At 49.3% G+C, this 27,543-nt stretch overlaps 1 protein-coding gene across 7 annotated transcripts in view; it reads right to left on the bottom strand.

Annotated features, from left to right (window-relative positions):
- The window catches only part of SLC39A11 (solute carrier family 39 member 11), a 444,518-nt gene that overhangs the window by 322,897 nt on the left and 94,078 nt on the right, over positions 1 to 27,543 (bottom strand). The window contains exon 1 of one of the 7 annotated variants that reach the window (XM_021066706.1): positions 19,976 to 21,956. The exons of the other annotated variants lie outside the window; for them this stretch is intronic. The gene's annotated coding sequence lies outside the window, so the exon portion shown is untranslated. Of the gene's footprint in view, positions 1 to 19,975; positions 21,957 to 27,543 lie in introns of those variants that run through there. 7 annotated transcript variants of the gene reach the window in all.

The raw sequence follows: 27,543 nt of genomic DNA, 5'->3' as shown, positions 1-27,543 counted from the left end.
GAGCATTTCAATAACAATAACTCCTCCAAAAAGAGCTCAGGAGAAGGAGTTCTGGTCATGGCTCAATAGAATCTAATCTGACAAGCATCCATGAGGACATGGGTTCAAACCCCAGCCTTGCTCAGTGGGTTAGGGATCTGGCGTTCCTGTGAGTTGAAGTGTAGGTGACAGACACGGCTCAGATCTGGCATAGCTGTGGCCAGTGGCTACAACTCCAATTCGAACCCTAGCCTAGGAACCTCCGTATGCTGTGGGTGCAGCCTAAAAAGACAAAAAAAAAAAAAAAAAGAGCTCAGGAGGAAATAATCAAAAACATGCTCTGAATGTCGACCTTTGGTCATTGGTGAGTTTGGTTGGTCTACTGCAGGGCTCAGAAATCTGAAGGTTGGACAAAGAGCTTCTCAGGCAAGCCGGGGTTTAAGAAGCTGTGTATACACCTCGCTTCTTCCCACGCCCAAGGGTGAATTCCACCTTGGCTCCTTCTTCCTCACATGCTTCCCACGGCATCCTGGCCCCTACATGCCTTCAACATCCATCTCTACAGATGGGCCAGTGAATGAATGAACAGCTTGAGTTAATTAAAAAATGGATCTTGGATGTGTTCCTAATCAGCCAAAAGATGAATACAGCCCAAATATCCATTAACAGATGAATGGGGAGACAAAATACTCCATTTGATGGAATAATTTTCAGCCATGAAGAAATGATGGGCAGAGACACTGTTCAACATGGATGAACCTTGAAAACATGCAAAGTGAAAGAAGTGAGACACAAAAGGTCATGATATGATTCTGTTTCTATGAAATGTCAAGAATAGGTAAATCCATGGCCAGAGAATAGATTAGTGATTGACAGGGGACAAGAGGAGCAGGAGACGGGGGGCAACCCTCTCTAGATACAGGGTCTCCTTTGGAGGTGATGAAATACTTGCAACACTGTGAATGGACTAAATACCACTAAATTGCACACTGTAAACTGGTTAATGTCAAGTGAATTTTAGCTTCATTTTTTAAAAGATGAGCTTGGCCCAAGCAACCATCAGAATCCTACCTTGAACTACTGTCCCACCCCTGCTGAGTGCTGAACCTCCAGCCCCCCTGCCTTGGCCTAAGTACCTCCACCTGTGAAAATGCCAAAACATCAAGACCCATCTCTCCAAGCATCCCTTTCTTCCAAGCATCCTTCTTCCAAGCATCCTTCACTCTTTGCCTGAGTCCATGGATGCAATGGAGGGGAGAGTGCAGGTTTAGAATCAGATCTGAGTTTGAATCTTGGCTCTGGCACTTACTAATGAGGGAGCCCTAGGCAACGAGCCCAAACTCGCTGCAATTCTGTTCTGAAAAAACTAAACACGGGGGCAATGACATTTTATAACGAGCTTGTTTTAAGAATCAGATGTCGGCAAAGCCACGTACCACTACCTCACCAATCCAGTTCCTGGCAGGAAATGTGGGTTGAGTCAGTGCTGTACTGGATTCTTCCCTCTCCCAGAACCTGCCTTCACCCAGCACTGATGCTGGTTTCTTTTTCTTCCAATGACTGTTTATGGAATGTCATGAATACAACTGACATACAGAAAAGAAGTGGCTACAGTCTTGCCTGAGTGGCATACATTTCACAACTAATTGTGAAGGTCTGAAAGGTTAACAAGTTCTAGTAGCACTTCTCCTCCTCCCGTCTCACCCTCTACCCCTCTTCTAGAACCTTTGCCACCACACTCCACTCATTATTTGCATCCATTCCCCCCGGGGCCAGGATCAGCACTGTGCTATGAGCATCCTTGTATGCCGCACCACCCATCTGGATGATCCAGGACAGGGCAGCTGTTCACTATTTGTGGCCCAAATGAGCTCTCTGTTGTCCTTGCTAATGAGGGAGCAACGGTGCTGGAGAACTGGAAGAAGGCACAATCAGGAAGTGAGCCAACACTCATTTTTAATCTATTACTTAAATTCTAAAGTGACTTCACCTTCCACATTAAGTTGTGTATAGGCTCATACTGAAACGCTGGATGAGTAATTGTTTAAAATAATGGAGGTTTTCTCGGGTGTGGAAAGAAGTTGATAGAATTTTCCGAGCTTCATGAATAATCCACTGAATAGTCTACTGACAGAATCGTAATGTTTAGGATGGAAGGGATGCTAAGAAGCTACCAAATGCTTCATTTAACAGATGGTAAAACCGGGACCCAAAGGGATTCGGTGGCTTTCCCAGAGCCCCAGAGCAAGCTAATGCTATCCAAAGCTGACTGCGCCAGCCCCAGATAGAGCTAGTGCCATCCTGCCACCCTACACTGACCCAGAGTCTTCTGAGAAATTCTAAGAGGAGTTCCCGTCATGGCGCAGCGGAAATGAATCCGACTAGGAACTGTAAGGTTGAAGGTTCAAGCCCTGGCCTCGATCAGTGGGTTAAGGATCTGGTATTGCCATGAGCTGTGGTGTAGGTCGAAGACACATCTGGGATCCGATGTTGCTGTGGCTGTGGCGCAGGATGGCTACAGTTCCCATTGGACCCCTAGCCTGGGACCCTCCATAGGCCGTGGGCACAGCCCTAAAAAAAGCAAAAAAGAGAAAAAAAAAAAAAAGAAATTCTAAGAGCTGCAGAGTAAGGGCAGCGGTTAAAGTCTGCCTCTCTTATCATCAGGCAACTCATCCCGGAACCACAGCCTGGAATGAATCAGTTTTAGCAATAACCAAACTTGTCAATCCCATGGGCATTTGCCGCTATTGTGATGTAAGCTAGTCCAAGAAAACCAGCACCAAGGAAAGATGTGGTAACTAGTAAACGGCGGTAAGGATCTTATTAGACATCTTCTTGCAGATACATCAGACCTTACACACCTAAACCCATTAGTAGCCCACGACTGCCTAGGTAGGGAAGGAAACAAGCAATTATGTACCTCAAACTGCAACTCCCTCCAGCAGCACAGCTAAAGCTGGGGTTTCAAAACAAAGCCAAGGTAGGTTGTAATTTCGGTCTAGAGCTTTGAATTAAGGATGGACCTTCCTCTCTTGTAAATGACACCGTGAAATAAGAACACTCTAATGCAGCATGTACCCTGGACTGGGTCCTGGGCATAGAAGAGGGGCATCCGTGGTTAGACTGGTGATATCCGACTAAAGTCTGGGGATTAAGTAACAGTCACGAACCCATGTTATCCCCCTACCCCTGCTTTCTTGTTATTGTTTTTGTTTCTTACGGCCACACCTGCAGCATGGGAAGCTCCCAGGCTAGAGGTCGAATCGGAGCTGCAGCTGCTGGCCTACACCACAGGCACGGCAATGTGGGATCTGAGCTGCATCTTCGATCTACACCACAGCTCACAGAAACACCAGTTCCTTAACCCACTGAGCGAGGCCAGGGATCGAACCCACGTCCTCATGAATACTAGTCGGGTTCATTACCGCTGAGCCACAATAGGACTCCAATCCTAGTCCATCTCTGAAAGTCACAGAACGTAAGTGGTAGAACTTCTAGTTGAATGTGGCTGATGGAACACAAGCTGCTCGCTCCCAAATTCCCAAAGAGGAGGAGCTCAACCACCAAGACAAAAGGCAGGGCGAGGAGATGGCAGCCGCAGAGTCACGGAAGCTAAAGAGAGGGGCAGGGAATGACTGAGAGACACCCCACGAAGGCTGACACCTGAGCCCCTGGAAGCAAAGGGGTTCCCCCATAGGACCCCAGAACAGCTCAGGGAGGAGGGCCCTGGAGCCGCTGGAAATGGGAGTGCACCCCGTGGGGGAGGCCTGGATAAGAAGCCCAGGGATCCCAGCAATTACGGCGCCATTCACGTGGGACCCCCACACCCCCACCCCAGCTCAGGGGTGGGTGCCACACCAAGCAGAGGAGAAAGTGAAGTCTATGTGCTGAATGGGAGCAGAGGAAGTGCCCCTATCTCGGCCCAGCTTCTTCCCCAGCCCGTCCATCCCGACTCCCCATTGCACCCCTGGATACTTCTTCCCCTGGAGCCACCCGCACAGGAGCCCCCATGTCAGGCTCTGCACCGGGTGGGGGGGGGGAGCTGGCTGGAGATACGCCTCCCCAACGCCCCTTCTCAGGAAGATGCTCAAGGATGCTCCATGGTCTATGGGAGGAAAACAAAAAAGGGAAGACAGGGGGAAGGAAGGAAAAGCACTCCCCCCCGGGTGGGGGGGAAGGGATGTCAGGAGCAAGGGTTCAGGAGGCTCAGAGAACTAGACCCCAGGGGGCAAGAGGGACTGGAGGGCTCCAGGAAAGGGCAGACGGTAGAGCCCTGCTGGTTTCAATGTGTGCAGGGGAGATGTTATACTTCTCGGTGGAAGACCGGTGGCCGATTGATGATAGGGACCCAAAAACAAACAGGCAAGGGAGAAAAGGACACCATCGCCAACTCCGGAAAGCACAAAAATTGCCCAAGACAGGAAATAAATGCATACCATTCACAGGCTTCGCTACGTAAGCAATTGTTTATTTATGAACGAATTTACTGATTTGTACGGTAACATATACACAGCACAAAACTTACCACTTTAAAGTTTAGGCAATTCGGTGGCATGCTCTACATTGGCAGTGTTGTGCAACCAGCATCCCTGTTTCCACAACTTTCACCGCCCCAAACTGAAACTCTGGAACTTGTTCAGCAATAACTCCCATCCTCGCCTCCCCAGCCACTGGTAACCGCTAAGCTACTCTCCCTCACTGTGCATTTGCCTGTTCGAGATCCTTCATACACACGGAATCATACAGTCTTTGTCCCTTTGTGATTATTTCACTCAGCATAAGGCTTTCTAGGTTCATCCATGCTGAAACATGTGTCAAAATTTCATTCCTTTTTATGGCTGAATAATATTCCATTATTAAGCCATGGCTCCCGAAGTATGCATTATTCTAAAAAATACGAATCTGTTAGGGTAGCAGGCAGATGAGGATAAAAGAGCCAAATCATCATCCCGCACACCAAGAAGCCTTTAGGGATGTTTAAATCTGACAAAGTCAAGAAACGGCAGTCGAGAAGCGTGGAGGCAAAAGACTTAGGAAACAGCTACAATGGCTCATCCCTAAGTAGGAATTGGGGGCAGATGGGGGGAAAAGTCAGCGAACTTTTTTTCTTCTTTTTACGGACACACCTGTGGCATATGGAGTTTCCCAGCCTAGGGATCAAATCAGAGCTACAGCTGCCGGCCTACACCACAGCCACAGCAACGTGGGATCTGAGCCACGTCTGGGACCTACACTGCAGCTTTGGGCAACGCCAGATCCTTAACCCACGGAGCAAAGCCAGGGATCTAACCCGCCTTTTCATGGACACTCTGTCGCGTTCTTAACCTGCTGAGCCACAACAGGAACACCAGCAGACTTTTTTATTACAAGCCCTGTAGAACCATCTGACTTTTTAAAACTATACCTGCATATATCTTGGGAGGAAACTTTTTAATCAATTGATAATATAATTTTTAAATATATAAATGTTGGGTGGAAAATGAAACAAGGCCTAAAAGGACAAAAAATCAGCATAATCTAGTCGAATCCAGACTTGCAGTCTCCTTCTTATCGAACAGATCCATGTAACAAATTGAGTTCCAGAAAAGACTGCCCCAAGGCCACAGACTACATGGCTCAACAAAACGACCCCTGTCTATAAAACAAACCAAGCACTCCCCTGCTGTGGGGGGTGTCCTGAGTCTTGCTTGCTTAGAGCTCCCCACCACTCTGTTGGTCAATAAATCCTGCTTGCAATCTCATTGCTCCAGCCTCTGCCTCCTTCTTCTCCTGCCGTTCTAACAATAAATATATAAGTAAATATTATAAATAAATGATACGATTTTTAAAATGTTTTCATCAGAGAAGACCATGCATTCACTGTGAGAGGTAATGTGGGGAAAAAGGCCCTATGTACAAAAACTGAATTTGCAGACATGTTTCTACAAGATAATGAGAACGGGTTGATGGCTCATAAATCACAGCCTTGGCACCAAAAGGCCAAAAGGGACTTTCGGAGGAAGAGACACTTACAATTAGCAAGCTCTGTCATGTTGCCTGAGAGTAAAAATTTCCCATTTGCCGGAGCTCCCACTGTGGCCCAACCTAGAGGATGTAGGTTTGATCCCTGCCCCTGCTCAGTGGGTTAAGGATCCAGCATTGCTGCAAGCTCCGGTATAGGTCGAAGATGTAGCTCCGATCCCATGTTGCTATGGCTGTGGTGTAGACCTGCAGCTGCAGCTCTGATTTGACCCCTCGCCCGGGAACTTCCATATGCCTCAGGTACGGCCCTAAAAAGAAAAAACTCCCATTTCCCTTCCGTAGTTCCCCAAACCTAGCAAAACTCCTGAGATCCTATTACTCAAAACACTGTGCAGAATGCCACAGGGATCCATACCTAATAATACTATGAATTTCCCTGTGGTGTCAGGGGTATCAGCGCAGAATAATCAAAAGCAATCAGTTAACCATCTAGCCCACAGCAGGCAAACCTTTTCATTTCTGCTGAAGTGCTCGTCTGGGGACAATTTCAGCTCTGGAAATATAAATGAATTTGTGAAGAGCTTCTTGAGGGATACATCAGAATTTTTCTGGCATGATGGGTGCTGTTAAGCATTTCTTTTATGAGAGTAATGACAGTTTAAAGACTGGAATAAAATCCCAGCTACAAAACAAAATTTCCCCCTCAACAAGAAAGGGGGAGGAAATTATTGCACAAAGATCATATAAACACACTGAATATCAGTATCAACCCTTCAATAAGCATGCCTCTAAAGAAGGCACGCAAGAGTCTACAGAAGACAGGAAGACAGAGTTCAAAATAACAGCACCCAACTCAAAGCCTGCTAGAGACTAGGTCCTCCTTAAATGTTTGCTGAAGCACACAAACAGGGACTCTAACCCCAAGAAGGCCACTGCATAAATAAGGAATAGGGGCAAACTTAAAATCCACATGAATCAAGGCAATAATTGCTTCAAAAGTACATTAGCCAAGGAATGTCTCTAAATTCTGCCTCCAGATCAGATAGTAAATTATTTTTTATTTTGATTTTATTTAGTTTTTTAAATTATTTTTTAAAAGCCAATCAACAAGTACCTACTCGAGGTCTATTACATGACCAGCATTATAGATCTCAGGGGGCTGGGAGGGAGGAAGGAAGGATACAAAAGCGACCCGCGTCCTGCCTTGGAGGAGCTGGCTGTGCACCATAATAGGAGAGGTTGCACAAGACATGGCAAAGGGCAAAGGAGAGAAGGCATCAGAAACGACAAACGCAGCGAGCCCAGCGTCCTTCCAGGAGAGGCGATGACAAGTTGTTAGAAAGTAAAGCATCAAAGAAAATGTGATGAAGGGCTCTTGAAAGCTGGACATGGTTTGGGGAAAAAAAAATCAAGATGTGACCCTCTAGTTGGTAAGATCAGCGTGAGCATTCTGGAGGGCCAGCATGCCAAAGCTTCTGTTGTGGGCACTGCGGGGGATCAGCCTGGCAGGGGTACCATGGGTATAATTAAGAGGCCTGGCAGAATGGCTTGGCCTCAAGATAATGAGCGTGTTGGTTCCTGCTCTGGTTGCACAATAGACTCGCCTGGAGTTTTCAAAGTACAGAAACCAGGACCCCTCTACAACCTACCGGAACAGACACTCCTGGACTGGAACCCAACAGACCAGGTGCGGGCTACGATATCATCTAAATGGGATGCAATGAAGGCTTGACCAGGACGAAGCAGAGGGACAGGGAAGAAAGAAGAAATCTGCATGCAACCCTCCAGAATGAGGTCACCCATGTCCATTCAATATCAAGTCACCCATCAGAAGCCCATGACGGGCAGCCACATAAATTCTGCATTGAGTCAGCTTTCAACTGTGCGTGTCAATTATTAGTCATGACTCAGGCATGAATCAAAATGCATATGGGAGCTCTATCTGTACCTAATCTCCTGTCATCAAAAAGCCCTCATGATATACCAGCTTTGGGCAATTTTACAAAATTAAACCTAACAGCTCAAAATTAGAATCATTTACATTTAGCTTCAATTACAGTTCTGAATGGAGGCAGACTCACTTGAGTGACCTAACTCTTGCTGGCTACACCTACCCAGGAAAAAATGACGGGCAGGGGCCTGGCGTACTAGTTTGCGTGCATGTGCGCACTAAGAAAGAGCACTTGAGCTTAAAAATAAGAAGAATCTACCCTCTGACCCGGTAATTCCTCGCCTAGATCCTTGCCCCAAGAGAAATGAAAACAGACATCCACACACAGACTTACATAAGAATGTTCACAGTAGCTTTTCTCATGGCCCAGACATGGAAAGGACCCAAGTGTCCATCAACTGGAGAATGGTAAAGCCACTGGAGTACTCGTGTAAGCCCAAAGTATTCCTTATATTAAAGGGAACATGGAGGAGTTTCAACTCAGTACACTGAGTGAAGAAGCCTGTACAACACACACACACACACACACACACACAGTATACACTCCTTCTAAACACAAGAATATGCAAAACCCATCTATAGTGACAGAAATCATAATGTGACTGCCTGAGAGGAGAGGCAGAATTGACTTGGGTAACATAAGCTCTTTCTGGGGTGACAAAAATGTCCTCAGCCCCATTCTGGGTGGTGGTTTAACAGATGTAATGCCATTGCCAAAACCCACTGGGCTGAAACTTTATGATCTGGGCAATGATTCCAGGTAAACCATATTCATTTCTTAACACTTAGGAAGGCTGTCCCTGATTCTAATGAGCCACATTTGTACCCCGCATAGTATATGGCGTACCCACCTTCCAGGGTTCACCCTAAAGTGGTCCCTCTGGCTTGGTTCACCTGACACGATCACTAAGCACCTGACAGGACCCCAGGCTGGAGCTGAGAGTCAGGCCATTCTTGTTTGTTTGTCTGTTTGTTTGTTTGCTTTTTAGGACTGCACCTGTGGCATATGGAAGTTCTCAGACTAGGAGTCCAATCAGAGCTGCAACTGCTGGCCAATGCCACAGCCACATCCACGCCAGATCCCAGCCGAATCTGCCACCTACACCACAGCTTGGGGGAATGCCAGATCCTTAACCCACTGAGCGAGGCCAGGGATTGAACCCACATCCTCATGGATACTAGTCGGGTTTGTTACTGCTGAGCCATGACGGGAACTCCATCAGGCCATTCTTAAACATGGAGTTTCTCAACTGGTTGGACAAAGCTGTCAGTCACACCCCAGAGGACCTCCTAGCATCCATTCTCAGACACCACAGGTCTCCAGTGGGGCCTCGACTGTAGTCAGTTCTTAAAGCAAGGACGACCACCCATGTCTGGGCTCAGAATTTAGTCACCAACAGCCTAATTCTAACTTCCTCTGCCAAAGCAGAAGAAAAAAAGTTGCAAAAGAGTGAGCCTTCAAGCCCAGTTCCGCTCCAAATCTGAACGCCCAAGGGGACTCAACTCCACAAACACTGACTGAGTAACTGCAGCCTGTAAGATACCCACCCAGATGGGAGCAGCCACTGGCAATGATCTTGGCTACACTTAAAATAAGACCATGGTGCTCCAAAGTCAAATGATTTTTTTTTTTTTTTTTTTTTTTTTTTTTGCTTTTTAGGGCCACACTGGCAGCATGTGGAAGTTCCCAGTCTAGGGGTCGAATCGGAGCTGTAGCTGCCGGCCTACACCACAGCCACAGCAATGCTGTATCCAAGCCATGTCTGCGACCTACACCACAGCTCATGGCAACACCAGATCCTTAACCCACTGAGCCGAGAGAGGCCAGGGATCGAACCTGTAACCTCATGGTTCCTAGGTGGATTCGTTTCCACTGCACCACAATAGGAACTCCAACATTCAGACTTTTGTTTGAGTTCCTCATTCCTCCTGCAGACCCATGGTGATGACTAATAGAGCGGGGAGCGCCTGCTACCACTTCAGTCGTCCTGAGGGGCATTCAGACGAGCTGGATGAGGCGGGACTCCCAGCCTCTCTCAGCCTGCCAAAAGCATGAACTCCTTGTAGACTGAGAAAGGGGGGAGGGGAGGGGGGCATCTTCATCAAACATTTTCACCAGCTGGTCACCAAAAGAGTGAGAACGTGACGTCGCCCAAAGCCACCTCCCATGGCACCCGGCCACCAATCCATCAGCACCCTCTCAACTTTGGCCTATTGATGGGCAGTTGTGCCAGCTGGTCAAGCCTCCCCCCAACACACACACCACCACTCCCTCCCGCTGATCCAAGCTGTTCCAGATCTGGCTGGGACACAAGATCTGCCAACGCATGAAGGAGGAGAGAAGAGTGAGCCTTCTGGCTCCTGGAGGGAAACCGCCAAGGTGTAGGGTGTGGAGCCCCTGCTGCTTCCCTGACCCCCGCCAGAGAGGTGACAACCCACCAAACCGATGCTCTGGGCTCCCCTCCAGGTTGGAAGGAAATCAGCAGGGAGGCTCGGGGTGGGGTCTTCCCGGTCAAGGGGAAGGGAAGAGGCCCGCCCCTCACTCCAAATAAAGTCGCACTTCATTTTCGACACCCAGGAAAACCTGGGTTTCAGCGCATTTTTGTCCTAACCCACCTGAGGGGTGCAAGAGCCTGGCCTGCCGTCGATACCATCAGTGTGGTGACCGTGACCCCAGGGACTGGATAGAGGATGAAAAAAACCCCACGGAGAGTTGCCTGATTTAGCAAATAAAGATACAGGATGTTCACTTACATTTGAATTTCAGATAAACAATGATTGTGGGGTTTTTTAAATTTGGGACAGGATTATACTAAATAGTGTTTATCTGAAATTCCAATGTAACTGACCATCCTATGTCTTATCTGGCAACGCTGGCTGGCCCTGCCTGCCATGTGGGGGCCGCTCTGCCATGTTTTCTCTCTCTCTCTCCTTCTCTCCCTCCCTCTCCTCTCTCTCTCTCTCTCTCTCTCTCTCAAAAGCAATTCTGTTTAGTTGAGAGAAGGCATCTGAGTCTGGGGTCAGACTACCTGATTCCAATCCAAGGGCCACTGCATCAAGCTCCCGGCTGGGAGACCTTGGGCAAAAGCTTCATCTCTCCTGGGCTACTATCTCTTCATATGGAAAATGCAAATAGTAACAGAAATAACAGTGACACTCACCGCTAAAATGGCATGAATAACAATAACAGCAACCTCCACATAAAGGCTGGCTGTAGGCCAGGCACTTTCCCAGTCCTCCTAATACTAAGAGTCGGGTATTGGAGGTCTCCTGTGGCGCAGCGGGTTGAGGATCCTGCGTTGTCACTGCAGTGGCTCGGGTTGCTGCTGTGGCTCAGGTTCGATCCTTGGCCCAGGAACTTCCACATGCCACAGGCATGGCCAAAAAAAAAAAAGAAAAAAATCAGGTATTAATATTATGATCCTTATTCCCTAGATGGGGAAAGCGAGGCCCAGAGAGGTTAAGGCAATAACAGTAGTCACTATCCATAGTTAGTGAGGGGCAGAGCCAAGACTCAGTCCCAGCCAGTGCGGCTCGTGAGTCCCTGCTCTCGACCATAACCCTGCCCTCGAGGTGCAGCTTATCTCCTGGCGTCGTAAGGGATTAAACACAATAAAGCAGGGGAAGCGCTTCACCCAAAAACTGGCCTAAAGCCTCCACCAATGCTCGATGCTGCACATGCTTAGAATATGTGTCTATTTTTACTATTAGAAGAGCAAATGATTGGAGGAAGTAACCAAATGGAAAAAGGAAGATGTCAGAGGGAACCCAGAGAACTCAGGGAGATAACATCTGCCAAGAGAAAGACCTACCATTACTGCGGGAGAAATACGAACACACGGATGAAATCCAAGAAAAGGCACGGGATGCTAGAGACAAAAACAAACCCCCAACAGGGAGAACAAGAAGTGTTTTCAGAAATGGAAACTATGAAGACAAGAAAAAAAGAGAAACAAGTGTTCTTTTTACAGAGTTCAGGTCAATGAAATTGCCCACCATGCAGAAGAAAAGAGCCAAGATTTTATAAAATACAGAGATAAAAGAGAGGAAAATGAGAAGCTAGGTCCAGGAGGTCCAATGGCCAACTAATAAGACTAATAAAGAGAGAACAGAGGACCAGCGGGGGAAACAACCAAAGGGACATAAAATAGCGTTTACCAGAACGGAAGCACACAGCTTCCAAATCGAGAAAGAAAGCACAGATTTACTCAGAAATGTGGGAGAAAATTTCTCAAGAAACAGACAAAAGTGGTTACTTCTAGAAAAGAGGGTGGGGCCATTGGTGGGGGGTGGGAGGTGGAGGGAGCTGCTGGTTTTTTTCTTTTCTTTCTAAGCCTTTTATTAACATTTGCTCTTTCTAGATGGGTGCATCTATTACCCTAGTTAGAAAAATGGTAATAATAATAATAATAACTCCAAAAATCGAGCCCCACTTAAATGTCCAAGAAGTCATTAGTTTAAAAAAACACCATGGGAGTTCCCGTCGTGGCGCAGCAGAAACGAATCCAACTAGGAACCATGAGGTTTCGGGTTTGATCTCTGGCCTCACTCAGTGGGTTAAGGATCCAGCGTTGCCGTAAGCTGTGGCCTAGGTCGCAGATGTGGCTCAGATCTGGCATTGCTGTGGCCGTGGCATAGGCTGGCGGCTACAGCTCCAATCAGACCCCAGCCTGGGAACCTCCATATGCCGCAGGGGCAGCCCTAAGTTACTGCTGTGGCGCAGGTTCAATCCTAACCTAGGAACTTGCCAGAGGCACAGCAAAACAAAACAATACAAAACAAAAAAACAAAGATGAAAGCATATATTATGGTCAGTTTGTGCCAGGGAGTACCATGCTACCACCAAAATAACAAGGAAAAGTTCAGGACTTATTGTGAAAGAACACGTTTTTGAACACTGTGTATAGTATGATCCCATTTTGTAAATTACATGTGAACAAAGTACAGAAGAGCGTGTTGCTGAGAACAGTTTGGAGGCGTCAACCAGGGATGAATCAGAAGAACACTTGGTAATACAAAGGTGCACAGACTGCAGGAAAACTCTTCCACAGCCATAATACCCAAGTTCACCGAATTACATCAGCCCCCAATTCCTCATGTGTCCTTCACCCACTTCCCCTGAAATGAGAAGATAATGATCCACACGGGCTGGACACTTGCTGTGCGCCCATCACTGTGCTAAGTGCCTCAAATATACTTCTTTCGTCTACACAGCAACTGTATCATGGAGACAACAGCAGGAGCTGCATTTTACAGATGCGGAAACCAAGCCTTAGATGCGGAAACTAGCCCAAGTTCAGCCCAAGTTCACACAACTGCTAAGTTGAGAAACCGGAACCAAACCCAAGCAAGGTGCATCCAGAGCTCACTGTGATATCAGAGGGTGGGAGCCTGCTAGCGAAAAGGCTCTACTTCTCGGTGTCCAGTGGCCCCTACCCCGAACTCAACCCACACGGCTGACGGTTTGAGACATTTCCTGGCATGACTACATCCTGAGAAGTTCATCATAATTCAATCGCAGGGAAATTTTCAGAGGGCTTCAGAGGTGTAATGAGTTTACATTCAATTAGTTTCTTCCTTCATTGGGAGAATCAGAAAGATCGATTTCCTTAACGACTCAGCAGGGAGGGTTTCTCACTGCCTACTTGGAGATTTCATGCCGAGGTTCCAGGGATGTAAATCAATGCACAGAAGATTTGGAGAAATTGGGCAGCCAACCCAAAAGAAAACCTCAAATGCACATGCCACACTCTTTGAACACTTATTTCAAAAATATCTTCAAGTGCTCTGTACTGGGGACCATGCCACAACAGTGAACAGGACAGGGAACAAAGCCCCTGCCTTCTAGAGGCTTCTAGTTCAGGAAGAAAGAAGAGGGAACAAGCAATTAGACTCTAGAGACAAGTGCACTATAGAATAAGCAAGAAGAGCTGCAGATGCTTGTCAAGGGCGTACTAAATCCCATCCTGGAGTGGGCTGGGATGATGGTGCAGAAAACGAGATGCTAAATTTCCTTCAGGAACAAATGTTCAAGGGTAAGGACATGGAAGGAACTAGGGTCCCAGAGGGACAGAGCGGGGAAACCCCTAAGGCTTCGGAACCAGTCCATATCGAGAAGCCCAAGGTGGAGTAAATGATCAGTGAACTCTCCCTCGCACAGCTGGCAACAATCTCTTCCAACTCAACCCGCACAGTGCCAGGAGCATTCCTGCTCCAAGCCAGTTGGATGCTGGTTCTCTCCAGCAGAGAGGCGCTCCCCCTCTCTAGGGACCCTGAGGTGAGGTCACAGGGTGCTCCACATTAACTCATGAAATGGGGGTGTCAAAATATGCAGGCACACTAAGGTTCTCAAAGGAAACACAGATCTATGGTGGAGGAGAGGACTTATCCTTCCTCTTCCATCCGTCCATCCATCCATCCATCTATCCATCCATCAATGCAGCCATCTATCCATATCTATCTATCCATTCACCCATCCATTAATCCATCCGCCCACCCACCCACCCATCCATCCATCAATTCAGCCAGCCATCCATATCTATCCATCCACCCATCCATCCATCCACCCATTCATCTCCATCCATAACCCACCTCCACCCATAACCCATCTTGCCATCTGTTTGAGCATTTGTTTGTATACGACTACCTCAACAAAATTAATGACAGCCTCTCAAATGTCAGGAATACCTTCTTAGCTTCTTTTTCCTCTGATTTGCTCTTTGTAAAGTTGCAATCCTCATGCCTCCCAGCCCTGCAGGGCACTCTATCCTCCTCCTTTCCTCTACTGCTCTGCATCTCACGTGGCTCTGCCAGGCATACCCTAAGTTTTCTTAGACAGTTTGTTTGTCATGCGACTCTCTCTTGGAATGGCAGTTCCACGAGGGCAGGAATTTTTGTTTGCTTTCTTTCCTTTGTGTCCTGTTTTATTCCCAGTACCTTAAACAGTGCCTAGCATACCCTGGGTGGGGGGTGGGGGTACCAGGTGGAACAACCAGAGGCTCCCTTCTTTCCTCTGCCTGCCCTAAACATCCCAAGCACAAGTCAGACAAAGGAACCAGCGCGGAACTCAGCACACTCTTTACCTATTATATGCAAATAATAAAGCCTACAAGCTACAGGATTATTGTGAGGGTCAGATGAGGTAATGGATGGGAAAGAGCTTTGAAAAATATGAAGCAATAAACCAATGTCACATAATATTATTTGGGATTCATGAGCCCATAAAATGCAAGTGTTCCTTGAAGTTGGCACATGGACACCTGCCGCCATGGATCTCTTCAGGCACAATTACAAAGTGTTGCACACATTGAAATTAGTAATCTATTTAACGTTTGTGCACAGGTAATGACTCTGTGCCCCTTCCTCCTGCCTTAAATACAATACTAATGCATTTAACAGATAAATATTTTTTTCCACCCTCCTGGAGAACTAACTCACTTAGCCCCTGGGCTGTCATAGTTGATTTCTTCACAGAAGACCAGGGCTGCAGAAACAAAGATTTCCAAAGAAATGCTATAGCAAAAAAAAAAAAAAAAAAAAAAAAAAGAGAAAGAAAGAAAAAGAAAAGAAAATCCAGGTAAGAAAATCCAGGTAAGATGAAGCCTTCCCTTCGCTCGCTCATCAACTGCATGATTCTCGTGCAGCTGCATCTCCATTGGGCCTGATGGGTCTATTCTGTTGGCTGTTTGGTGAGTCCAGGGAATCAGCTCAGGGCCTCCAGCCAAAGTCGAGTGTGGGATTAAAAGCCAGGGCACCCTGACAGCGAAGATCAGCTTCCACCGGCAAAGCCATTAAAGTGTTTGCCTCCCTGGTATCTTGTTCTCTCTTTGCTCCGGAGGGCACAGAAGCATTAAACAGTCGTGACTGGGTTTTCCCTCCCACCCTGTGCAAGAGGCAGGAGGGGAAGGATTCCAGTCTCCACGGAGCCGTGAGGCGCCTGCCTGGAGGTTACGGGACTTGCCACTCCTCATGGGGATTGGATGCAGCTCTGCTAGAAATACAACCCAGGGCTCAGGACTCCCTGCCTGAGCCCAAACACTGTTACCGCGGCGGCTCGGAGCCCCGCTTCCAGGCCTCCCCGGCTCTCCCCCTGGGAAAACGCCACTCCGGACCCCCGGGGACGAGGGCATCAAGAGGGAGGGTCGGGTGAGGCCTACCCTCCATCCTGCCTCCCACCCGAGGCCCTGGGCAAGGCGGCAAGCAAGGATTCTCAGCCCGCGATGCAGGTTCTCTCCATCCTCGTGAGGGGAGGCGGAGGAATCAAAGCCACAGTTTGGGGCCATCCCACTGCGCTGCCCACGCATGCGCCCTAGCGGCCCAGCGTTCTCCATCCCTCTCACCCTCGGCAAAATGCTCTATTGACATCCAGAACTTAAGAACCTCAAACGAGGGCAGGGCCTCCCCTGCCAAGAGGGAAGAAGACGGATTCCTGAATTTGAAAGGAAAGGATGGGACTCGTGGGGGGGCAGGGGGAAGGGAATCAAAGTCAAACAAGTGCAGGTTAACCAAAAAGCCACGCAGAAGTGTGGAATATAAATAAAAACGTTTCTCCCAAGTCTTGTCCAAATTCACAGCCTGGACACGCCCGCTCTCAAGAGGCCAAGTGTCCTTCACACAGAAAGATTTCTGGGAGGTTAACATTACTGTCAGCCAGAGAAGGGCATCTCACTCAACAGCTAATTCTGCTTCCAGAACAATGCAGCCTTTGTACAGAGAAGAGCTGAGCCCTGTCCTCAGACCAGGACACCTCTGACTCATCCGGCCCCTAAAGGTTGGCCTCCCTGCTGCTTACAGAGGACACAGTAAGCTTCGCTGGCTCTTTGAATTCCTTCCCTGGGTGGTTAAGTTAACAAACGGGATGAAAACTTAGAAAACCAGCATTTTGTCCCCCTGGGCGAGACATCCGAAGGGCAGCAGTGAGGCAAATGGAGAAACTAGACAAAGGGAGAGCCCGTGGCAGGTCCAGGGACTGCTGGAAACGGCAACCAACGAGGGCGCTAGGAACAGGACAGGGACGGTTGTTCTGGAAGGGCGGACTGTCAACGGGCCTCCTCTCTGCAAGGGCAGGTGGAAGAGGGCACAGCAGAGCCACGGGATGTTGCAGGCTCCTCCCCCTCAAGAACTAGAGTATTTCCTAACCCCGCCCTGAATCTGGTGGGCCTTGCAACTGGCTTTGGCTGATAAAACATGACAGAGGTGATTCTGCATAAGCCCCAGGGGACTAGGCCTCCAGAGGCCTGGCAGCTTCCACCTGCACTTTCTGAGGACACTTCCACTGCCATGTAAGGAAGCCCGGGCTGTGCTGTGACCCATAAGGTGGACAGACCCCATGTGGGAACAGAGAGCCGGACAACAGGTAGCACAAAGGCCCCAGACCTGTGCGTGAGGCCCTCTCATACCCTCCAGCCTAGTCCAGCTGCCAGACACCCACAGCCTCACGAGTGACCCCGAGCAAGACCAGAAGGACCACCCATCTGAGTGCAGCCAACCCAGAATCCTAAGAAACAAGGGGATGCTGCTGACGTTTGGGGGTGGTTTCTAACTGACCCGAGGACCATGAGGCCCCTCTGTGTCGGCTGTCCACACTCATGACACCCACTTTGTACCAATACCTCGATTCTGCTTTGGGGAAGCCCCCCCACCGCTGCACACACACGTCGCCTACTATTGGTCCTTATTTGTCTCTGCTTTTGTTAGGGACGGGAAGGGCGCATGCCCAGCCTGGCCAATTACCATGCTCCAGCCCCACGGGGACAGGGACTAGGGTTCAGGGATGAACCCGCAACCTACGTCAGGCCTGATGCTCCCTGCCCATGAAACTCAACTCCAAGAGTTGTGGAAGCAAGACCTCGCTCATCTGGACGTGAGCCTCAGAGGGTGTGGACAGACGATCAAAGTCAGAGCCCTACAGAAAAAAGCGGGGCCAAGAGATGGAGGAAACCAGGTCCCAGGGGCGTCCTGTGATCTGGAATATGGCAGATTCTGAGGCCGGTTCTGTGCCTGGATATTGTATGTGCTCGGGCCGATATATTTCTCGTCTTCCTTATGCAGATTTTTTTTTTTGTCTTTTGTCTTTTTAGGGCCACACCCACGGCACATGGAGGTTCCCAGGCTAGGGGTCTAATCGGAGTTACAGCTGCCGGCCAACACCACAGCCACAGCAACGCAGGATCCGAGCCGCATCTGCGGCCTACACCATAGCTCACAGCAACGCTGGATACTTAACACACTGAGCAAGGCCAGGGATCAAACCTGAGTCAGGTTCACTAACCACTGAGCCACGACGGGAACTCGTGTTAAGAGTTAGGCTGAGTTAGGTTTTTCATCATTCATGACACCACCCCCACACACCAAAGCCCTGGCTGATGCAAAGACACAGAGGGACTTGTTTTTTTATTGGATGTCCTCCATACTGCTTGACTGTCTTATCAAGTTCATGTATTACACCCCCATTTTGAAAGAAACTAGTTAAAGAAAGAATAGCTCATTTTTTAAAAAACAACATAGAGAAAATGGGGAATTCCCATTGTGGGTGAAGAACCTGACGTAGTGTCTGTGAGGATGGGGGTTCAAGCCCTGGCCTCACTCAGGAGTTAAAGATCCAGTGGTGCCACACGCTGCGGTGTAGGTCACAGATGAGGCCCAGACCTGGTATTCCTGTGGCTGTGGTGGAGGCTGGCAGCTGCAGCTCCAATTGGCCCCCTCGCCTGGGAACTTCCATATGCTGTGAGTTCAGCCTTAAAAAGAAAAGGTAAATCAATGATATTATCAGGACTCAAAGTTCTCTCTGCCTAGGCTTTGCGGTGAGAGTGCTAATTGCCTTCTCCAGTTTCCACTGCCCTCTCTCCAGTAACAGAATCCCAGTGTAAAGACCATGCACCCTTCCTTGCAGCTACACAAAGTCTTATGAGTAAGTTCTGGCCAATGAGATGTAAGAGGAGCCACCGTGCAAGATTTGCAGGGAACCTCCCTCCTTCCTGCTATTTTGCTGCCTGGATGTGATGTAATGGCCTGAGCTCTAGCAGCTACTTTGGGCCAGAAAGGTAAAGGCTCCCCACTGGGGCAAAGCAATAAGCAAAAAAGAAGTCTCCCTGGTGACTCCATGACATTATTTTCCCAGCCACTGTCTCCTTCTACATCAAGGAGTCTTTTCTTGTTTAAGCCACTATCTTTAGATCTCAGTTACTCCTCAGTCAAACCTAATCCTAATGGATACAGATCATCAACAACAGAAGGAACATCAGGAAGCATCACCATTAGTTGTACTGATGGCTGTAGGTGTCTGGTTGCCATGGAGACCACCCCAACACTCAGATTCCAAAGTACAAACCCACTCAAATGAGAAAGCCTGATGCAAACCTAGACCTCTTCATTTCCAGGAGAGTCCTCCCCAGCCCATAAGCCAAGAGGATGGTGCTAAATTCTCCCACACCCCCAGGGAGGAGCCCCAGGAACACAGGACTTGTGATGGGCTTGAACCTCACTGGCTACTTCACAATCAAAGGACGGCCAAGCCCCGTAGTTCTCCCGCAGGAACGTCCTTTGCTCTCTCCCTTCCTAACTTCTGCCTCAGCTCAAAGTCAAGGCCTCCAATGAGTCAAGGTATCACCTAAAGTAATGCAAGCGCCTCCAGCCTGCCTGCCCACGGCCAGCCTCCCCTACACGCTCCCTACGGCCGCACTAACTGCTACCAACTGAACGCACCTCCAGAAAGCTCAGCTCTGATGTCACCCTCTCAAAAACTTCCAGGGTCTCCCCTCCATCTGGAGCACAGCGCACAAGCTCCCTCCCATGGGACCCCAGGTCGTTCACAAACGGGCCCTGACGACCTTTCCAGCATCACCTACTAGCCAAACCAATTGCCACCCCTGTATTTTCTACTCTGTGCTTCCAATCTGCTGTTCCTCCTGCCTGTAATTCCTTTCTTTCCCCTGCTCCCTCCCCACCCCCAAACTCTACCTACCTCCCGACTTGAGCCTCACCCACAAAGTCCTCTCTAATCCCCAAAGAGAAGAGAACTCCCGGTCCCGGGGGGGGGGTTCCCCGTCACCTTTGTCCTTTACCTTCTTATGACCATGTACTGACCTGCCTCTTGATTACAGGCAAATGGGACTTCTCTTCCCTTTAGCTCCTGCAGGGAGGGATTATATCCTACTTCTTGGCCTGCTCCCCACAAGTACACAGTAGGTGCTCAAGAAAAGGTGGGTGGGTTGGCCCGAAGACAGTTCTCTCCCTGCTCCCACCTTCTGGTCCCAAACCGAGGGCTTTCAGAGTTCCCTGGTGGCTCAGCGGGTTAAGGATCCGGCATTATCACTGCTATGGTTCTGGTTACAGCTGTGGTACAAGTTTGACTCCTGGCTCTGGAACTTCCACATGTCCTGGGCATGGCCAAAGAAATACAACTTTTTAATAAAATCGCCCAGGCTTTGATCACTCACTCTTCTCCCCTCTGTGAACAAGCCACTGCGGGAAAGCAGTAACATGCCATCCAAAGGCAGCCTTGGCACAAAGCACTGATCTGGTCCTGGCACATAAGTCTAAAGGACAAAGCTTAACCAATATTAACCAATATTAACTTTGATCCCTTGCACTGAGTGTCTTGCACAAGAGCTGACACTCAGTAAATGCTTTTTAATGTGATTTGTACTAAGATGCCTATGAAAAATGATGTCAGCTCCCCCCCATTACTGACATTGCAGCAGTAGACATTTAGATTAGATAAACGTCTAATAAGCTAGCCAAACACTCATTAGGTCACCCTCCCCCATAAAAGGGTACAAAGTCCTTCTCTGCAAAAGTCTTTGGAAATAAGCTGTGCTCCCCCCATCTGTGTGGACTGGGTGAACCGTCTCCCTGTCTACCGGCAGAAGGTACCTGAGATGACTCCCAGGAGGCCCCACCAGCCCTGAGATGTTTTTTCCAGACACAGCATATGATTCAAGGAGGACAATGCCTCAAGGTCAAGGGAGAATTTAAACTCAGGCTCAAGGTCTCCGAGTAGTAAAGATCCCGCCTTCCACCTTTCTTGTGCAAGTGCCAAGGAGCCAAGGAAGAGCCTCAGTTCCTGGATGCTGGATGTCCACCACCACCTGACCAGCGGGAAAATATACCTCTCTCGTACAACAATGCTCCCCCACCCAGGGCTGGTATCGAAACCAATCAGCCTGGGGAGCCAACTGCCAAAGGCATGGCGGACTCCATCCTGGCATCCTCCATCGAGACCAGAGGCAGCAGCCTCCTCCCGGGCTCCCCATCCAAGTTCCAGCGCCCCACCCTCCAGGTTTAGTGCTCCTCTAGCCATGACCCCAACCCTACGTGTTGGCTCAGCTGGATTCTTGGCCCCATAGCTGCATGGAGCCTCCAAAGGGAGTCTGCTTTTTCCAACCACCAGCTCATCCTTCACTAAACCACGGTTTCCATTAGAACAACAGTCCTCAGCTTTGGCTCCACATTGTGATCTCATCCCAGATGCTGCAGGTTCTGAGGTAGTTAGTCCAGGAGAACCACTGCATCAGAAGGCAGGGCGCTTCCCCCAAGCCAGAGAGCTCCCTGGAACCAAACTGCCAAGGATGACAGGCCAAGTCCGCTCACTCTGCTGGACCACAGATGCTTAGGACATTGAGCACTTGAATGTGGTTTGTTTTTTTCACCATCTCAAATGGCACACATCATTCACCCGTGGCCATCCATCTTGAAGGCCACGCTGTGCCTTCTGTGACAAGGACGATGGAGCTAAAGGGTGCACATAACTCATCATGCTTTACTGCAAAGCCGCCTCCCCCACCAAAGATTCTTCAAAGGCCCCCGCCCCCACAAAGGGGAGCATTAGCATGGACTTCCGGAGCAAAGGCAGGACCCCCTTGGAGCCAGTCCTGCCAAAGCCAGGCCCCCAGGAAATCGCCAACTCGGGAACATGGGACACTCCAGGGAACCTTCCAAGACCTCCAGCCTGGGCCCTGCACGGAGCTATGGTCCCCGCGGTCCGTCACCTACGTGCCCAGGCTGCTACTTCCTCCAGGTCTCCGAAAACCCTGCCATAAACTACATCAGGGGTGGGCAAATTCCATAAAAAGCTGGAGAGTGAATACTTCAGGCCTTGCAGGCCACACAGCCCTGCTGCAGCTGCTCAGGGCTGCCCCTGCAACGCAGACGCAGCACAGACAACGTGCACACAAACGGGCCCAGCGGGCCTCCAGGAAAGCTCTAGCTACAAAAGCAGACAACAGGCTGGACTCAGACCACAGGGCTCGGTGCCCACCCCTCCACTAGATCCTGGCTTCCTTAAAGACAGAGAGCGTCTCTCCTGCCACTTCTCCAAGGGCTCAGGCCTTGGCACAGTGCCTGGAATACAGCGGGGGAAGGAAGGGAGGAGGAAGGGAGGGAGGGAGGATGAAGAAAAGGAAAGAAAATAGAAGGAAAAGAAAGAAGAAGGAAGGAAGGGAAGAAAGAGAAAGAAAGAAAGGGAGAGAAAGCAAGCCAGGGAGGGAGGAAGAAAGAAAGCGGGAGGGAGGAGGGAAAGAAGGAGAGGCAAGCGGGAAGAAGAGCCAGTCACCCCAGAGGACTCTGCTGACCGTCCACCTGCTCCTACAGAGAAGCTGGTCTGCCCGCTAAAGCCTCCCTCCCGAGGCCCTTTTTCATCTCCTGCTGGTCACTGACATACACTGCCACCTTCTCTGGCATGGGAACAGGGGAGGGTGTCCCCAGGCAAAGAAGAAATGACATCCCCAAGGAGAGTGGTGGGTGCCCCCTGTACAGCAGGCTCCGGACTGGGCGGAGAGGCAGAGGCAGAGGGCAGCGGCCGGCGGGGGTCCGAGAGAGCGGAGGCCGCCCCAGGACGCGCGGGAAGTAGGGCAGAGCCGACGCGGCGACATGGGGTTCCGGGTGGCTCAGGACCGCTGCCCCAGGTATGCAAACACATGGGCACCTCCACCAAGCCATATATATTGTTGCCTCCCCCGCACTGTTGATAACGCCCCTGGGAATCTGAAGCATGACACTGAAAAGGAAAAGTAGCATGACCATCCGCATCCGTCTCCTTCCTGGGGGGTTTTCTTCCCTGTCTCCTATCTTCCCTCTCACCTTGCACCCTCCCCCCCACCTCCCCCACACACCTCCCCCCCACCTCTCCCCCACACCCCACCCCCACACCCCGCAGCAGGACTTTGCTTCCCTCCCAGGGTGGAATCGGGGGTCAGGGCCTCATCGTGCTGCACAGGATGGGGGAGGGCCAGGGGACAGACCTGTCACCCCTCCCCTTGCGCTCACAAGAACCACTACGGTTTGGGGAGCGGGCGCTCTGGGCCAAAAGTCAGGCTTGTCTCCTGTGACACACTGAGTGCCTCCTGCGTGTGCTCAGCTCAGTGTGAGAACTCGTCGTAGCTGAGACACCAAAGTTTCCCACCGGAAACCTTTAAAAAGAAAATGCCTTATGGCAGAAGCGGCAGGTGCCCCTTCACGACTGTGCCAAGGACCCTGTGAATAGCCCTGATGAGAGAAGGGCCCTTCCGCACCGGCCACACTAAACTTGTCAAAGAAGACCCCCAAGCAGGTGGCTCAAAGTCCCGCCAAGGCAACCCCAGGACACGCCCCCTTCACTGAGGGCCCCCCCGAAGGGCATCCTTGGCCCCAAACAGACCAACATCACCTCCCTGGTCATCGCACCCCAGTGCAGAAGGAGGAGAAGCGGCGGAGTGTAGAATCAAGGAGGCCCTGGGGCTCCTGGTTCCCAAAACTTCCCAGGCAATCTGCAGAGTCCAAGTGATACTGGGGGTAGGACCTGCTCCGGCCTAAGCAGGTTCAACATGCTGGGGTGGGGGGAGTCATCTTGGGCCCTTGTGTTTTACTCTCAGAAAAAGGAAAATCGTGGCTCAGAGAGAGAGAGATCAAAGACCTCTGCAGGAGCCTCATCAGAACCCAGCAAAGCACTTACACTGACGGGTGGCAGCCCTGCCTGTGGCAGTGTGGACCTCACACTGCAGAATCTCCATGAGGACATGCCAGGCTTCTCACCTCTCAGGCCACAAGAAGGAGAAAAGGTAACAGCAATTTTTACTTCGTAACCCAGGACTCAGCGAGCCCGGGGTATAAAAGCTAGGATTTCTGGAATACCCTGGTGGCCTTGAGGGTGAAGGATCCGACACTGTCATTGCAGCAACCTGAGTCACCGTTGTGACGCAGGTTCGATCCCTGGCCTGGGAACTTCCTCTTGCTGGGGCATGGTCGGAAAAAAGAAAAAAAGCTAGGGTTTCTGAAGACCCCATCAATGGCTACGCCCCACCCCCAGCCCTTCTCTCTCTCCATTTACTTTGGAATAAACTTTTCCAACAGATGTGGCTGAAATCTCCTCCCTGAATCCCTCCTGCTACAATTTAAGCCCCTTTCTTCCCATCCATTTCTCCAGGGAACTGGAGAACAGCTGGTCACCATCATCCCTCCGGACTCGAAGGCTGTCACTGGAGAGCGTCATTAACTTCCAACAGTGAACCAGCGATTTGGAGAAAACATTATTCACCACTTGCTGCACAAAAGCAGACTCAGCCAAAATCTCCTTAAGAAAAATCAGGTCTTTCATAAGGAGCCAGCTCCCTATGGGATTAAATAATAGATATTAAATTGCCTTTTCATGCCTAGAAGCAAGCTTCTTGATTGGAAGCCTATCTTTCTCTTCCAGAGTTTCATGGTCACAGTGATTCCACACAAGCGCTTCTTCCTTGAGAGAGAATGTACGCTGATTTAGAAATCCCCCGTTCGTTCAAACCTCACCCAAAAAAGAGGCATCAGAACCAGAGCAAAGAAAATTAAAATAGTGACCCTTGATGTTTCAGCCCCTCCGAATTCATCAAATCTTCATCTTTTAGGAGGATGACTGCTTTTCTCACTTGGATGAAAGGATACTCAACTACACGTTTAAACTGACTGCTGAATAGGTGAGAAGGTGAACAGGTCAACCCCAAACGAACGGAAACACTTCGCAACTGCCTTACGACAAAAAGATGCTAATTTTTATGGAAACTCACCCCTTTAAACGTGCAACTCCAAGAAGCTCTTAAGGAACCATCCACTCCACTGTCCCCAGCTCTCAGCAGAGTCAACTGAGGTCCAGGACGACTGAGACGCTTGCCCAAGGTCACCCAGCTACATGCTGGCAGCCCCTGACTTCTCATTTGGGTTTGGTCCTGGCTCTCCCGCCATCTAGCAGTTTTCAATTCTGCATAAGTCATTTACTCTCTCTGGCTCTGTGTCTTGGCTGTAAACAGAGGCAACTGGACCAGACATCAGCTAGGAGGCGTGGATTAAGAGAGGGAACACGACAGTCAGACTGCAGGTTCAAAAGCTTCCTGACCCTGAGCAACTTACTTACACTCGCTGTGCCTCTGTTTCCACATCTGTAAAGTGGGGATAAATAACAGTAGCTGGTACTCACCTCACAGAGCTGTTAGAACAATCAATCAGATGACCTAGGTCAAGTCTTTGGCAGAGAATCCCATCCACAGGGAGGACTCAATAAACATTAGTTATGACAAGAACTAATCCTTATTGAAAATCACTTCCAGCTTTAAAGTTGTATTACTCTAGGATTCGGATAAGAAATAATGATTATCCTTTTTTTTTTTTTTTAAGAGTAACATTTGTCCTTAATAAGTTCATGCCTCAGGCACTAAATCAAAGCCAGACATGGTAGCAAGAAGAGAAAGACAATGATTATTAGAGACCTGGAGAGTGATTTAAGGAGTCGGGAGAAAAATAGGAGAATGGATTCCAAGAGGAATCATTTAAGGAGAACTGATTAATGCTTCCAAGGTCCTGCTAATGAGGAAAGAACACCCCGAGAAATGTGTTGCTAAGCACATTTAAAATACTCATGTCCTTCAATACCGTGTAATAACCTACAAGGGAAAAGAACCTGAAATGGAACGGATGTATTTATAGTATACCTCACTTCCTCTGCTGTACACCTGAGACTAACACAGCCTTCTAAGTCAACTATGCTCCAATAAAACTCATTAAGAAATAAATAAGTAAATAAAGGAGTTCCCGTCCTGGCACAGTGGTTAACGAATCCGACTAGGAACCATGAGGTTGTGGGTTTGATCCCTGGCCTTGCTCAGTGGGTTAAGGATTCAGCGTTGCCATGAGCTGGGTGTAGGTCACAGATTCGGCTCAGATCCTGCGTTGCTGTGGCTCTAGAGTAGTCCTCGGCTGCAGCTCCATTCGACCCCTAGCCTGGGAACCTCCATATGCCGCAGGGAAATGGCAAAAATAAATAAATAAAATAAAATACTCATGTCCTCTGTCCTAGGAATCTCTCTTACAGCAACACTTGTTTCAGTGCATAATTACATATTGCATAAATATGTCACTGTGTAATCCAGCAGGACCCCATGGGGCTTTCCCAGTATAGGCTCCACCTACGTCCTCCGTCTGCCTTTTGTCTGTGGAAAAACTTTAGTGAAAGAAGAAATTTAATCAGAGAAATGAAAAAATGCGGAAAGAAAGGAGAGCAGTCAAGCAAGACAAAATAACAATAGTTGCGCCATTCAACAAAGTCAAATTCTTTCTCAAGAACTATAGATAACATTCTGCGCTGTGTCTTTCGAGCTGTTTTGCAGACTGAAACCCCCACCAGGAGGAAGGAGTTAACTGTATGCTGCCCGAAACACGGAGACCCCAGACTAGGTGGAACCAGAAGGTGATGAAGCTGACTGCCAATCACCTCACCACCAGCCAATCAGAAGACTGCCCATGAGCTGACCACACCCTACTCCTTGAACACTAGACTTCTCACCACCCGCTCCCTCCCAGGCTTGACACAGTGTTGAGGGTGCTAGGCGGCTGTGGCCCCCTTGGCCTGGCAAAGCAATAAAGCTATTGTTTTCTACTTCACCCACACCTCTGCCTCTGTGTTTCAACTCGGCACCAATGAATGCAGGCTGAGTTTCAGCAACAGCTGCAGCATTATAATAGAGAGGGATTTGAATACACATAGGACACCTACATAAATGTAGGCAGGAGTTCCCACTGTGCCTCAGCAGTTAGTGAAGCCGACCAGGATCTATGAGCACCTGGGTTCAATCCCTGGCCTCGCTCAGTGGGTTAAGGACCTGGCGTTGCTGTGGCTGTGGTGTAGGCCGATGGCTACAGCTCTGATTCCACCCCTAGTCTGGGAACCTCCATATGCTGTGGGTGTGGCCCTAAAAATAAATAAATAAATAATAAATGTATGCAGAACTGAATGGAGAAACACTACATCTGCACAGGGCACAGCAGGGCCCCAGTCAACTGTCTGATGGCCAGTTTTCCCAGTTTCAAGATTCAAAGCATCTCAAAGCTACATTGAAGAAGCAAAGCCCTTAGGCTATCAGGCATTATGTATGGCACATCTGACCGTCCTGACACTCTGTACGTACGCAGTAAAAGTTCTCCAAGGACACAAGCTCACGGCTGATGGTGGTGACCTCTGGGAAGCCAGTGGGAAAGACAAGGGGATTTTCTTCTTCTTTGTCTTTTTTGGGGGTGGGAGGGGCACACCCTCAGCATGCAGAAGGTCCCAGGCCAGGGATCGAACATGCGCCACAGCAGTGACAATGCCAGATCCTTGACCACTAAGCCACCAGGGAACTCCCTTATCATTGTTCACTTTCAATACAACTGAA

This window comes from Sus scrofa, chromosome 12, assembly GCF_000003025.6.
Source record: "Sus scrofa isolate TJ Tabasco breed Duroc chromosome 12, Sscrofa11.1, whole genome shotgun sequence".
In the NCBI taxonomy this organism is placed as follows: Eukaryota; Metazoa; Chordata; class Mammalia; order Artiodactyla; family Suidae; genus Sus; species Sus scrofa.
The sequence above is the reverse complement of the archived record's forward strand: the minus strand, read 5'-3'. Positions and strand labels throughout refer to the sequence as shown.